Raw genomic sequence first — 955 nt, 5'->3', positions numbered from 1 at the left:
GAAATCTGATGATAACCCTGACGCTTGTCTAATGACGAGAAGATTCTACTCTTACCTGAACTTCTCAAAATAGAGTCAATACTCGGCAAGGGATAGCGAGCATCCTCGATCACCTTATTAAGGGCACGGAAATCTAAACATAACCGAAGTGTTTTATCCTTCATGATTACAGGGGCAAAAGGACTGTTGTAAGGTGACCTAGACGGCCTAACAATGCCTTTGTCAACCTGGGCTTTGATTTCCTCTCGATATCTTGCTGGAATGGGGTATGGTCTCTTATAAACTGGCTGTCCTAGTGTGCGGGTCTCATGAAAGAAATGTGTTGCTACAGTAAGTGGTTCATCTTTGAGCGAAAATGCTTGTTCGTACTCAATGACCAGTTCTTTTATTTTTTTATTTCCCTTGCTTAGGAGATCTGGGAACAAAGTGTCCACTTGATCTCTCAACCTGTCTCCCATAGAGGAGGCTTGAACGGAGATCAAGCTCGAATCATCAGCTGTTGTAAGTCGGGTATCATTTACTAGCTGAATCTAGTCCTTCAGTATGGAGAAGGGGCATGAGCCAAGATCAGTTCCAAACTAGAAAGAAAAATATCAGTGTGTGTGATGTATGTAAAAAAATAATAATAAATTATAATAATAACCAAATTATCAACAATATCTAGTCCTTTAATAGGCGTAACTTTAGTCAATGTTTGGGGTAAAGTGGGTAAATAAAAATATGACTATGCTTATGAAAGAAAAAAATCTAAATATCAACCGAATTCAGTCATTCAATTGATTAGAAGGCGCGACATGAGTCAGATCGGAAGAGACAAAAAAGGAAAAAATAACGTGAATGAGAGTTGAAAAAAAAATATATATATATAACTTTGACCTAGCGGTCGTTCCGTTGAGGAATTAGTGTTTCAACTTGATAAATAATTGTTGATAGACCATGCTTGTGGTCGGTCAGA

Source organism: Penaeus japonicus, unplaced genomic scaffold, assembly GCF_977035675.1.
Source record: "Penaeus japonicus unplaced genomic scaffold, GWHDUDI00000001_assembly GWHDUDI00000011, whole genome shotgun sequence".
Lineage (NCBI taxonomy): Eukaryota > Metazoa > Arthropoda > Malacostraca > Decapoda > Penaeidae > Penaeus > Penaeus japonicus.
The sequence above is the reverse complement of the archived record's forward strand: the minus strand, read 5'-3'. Positions refer to the sequence as shown.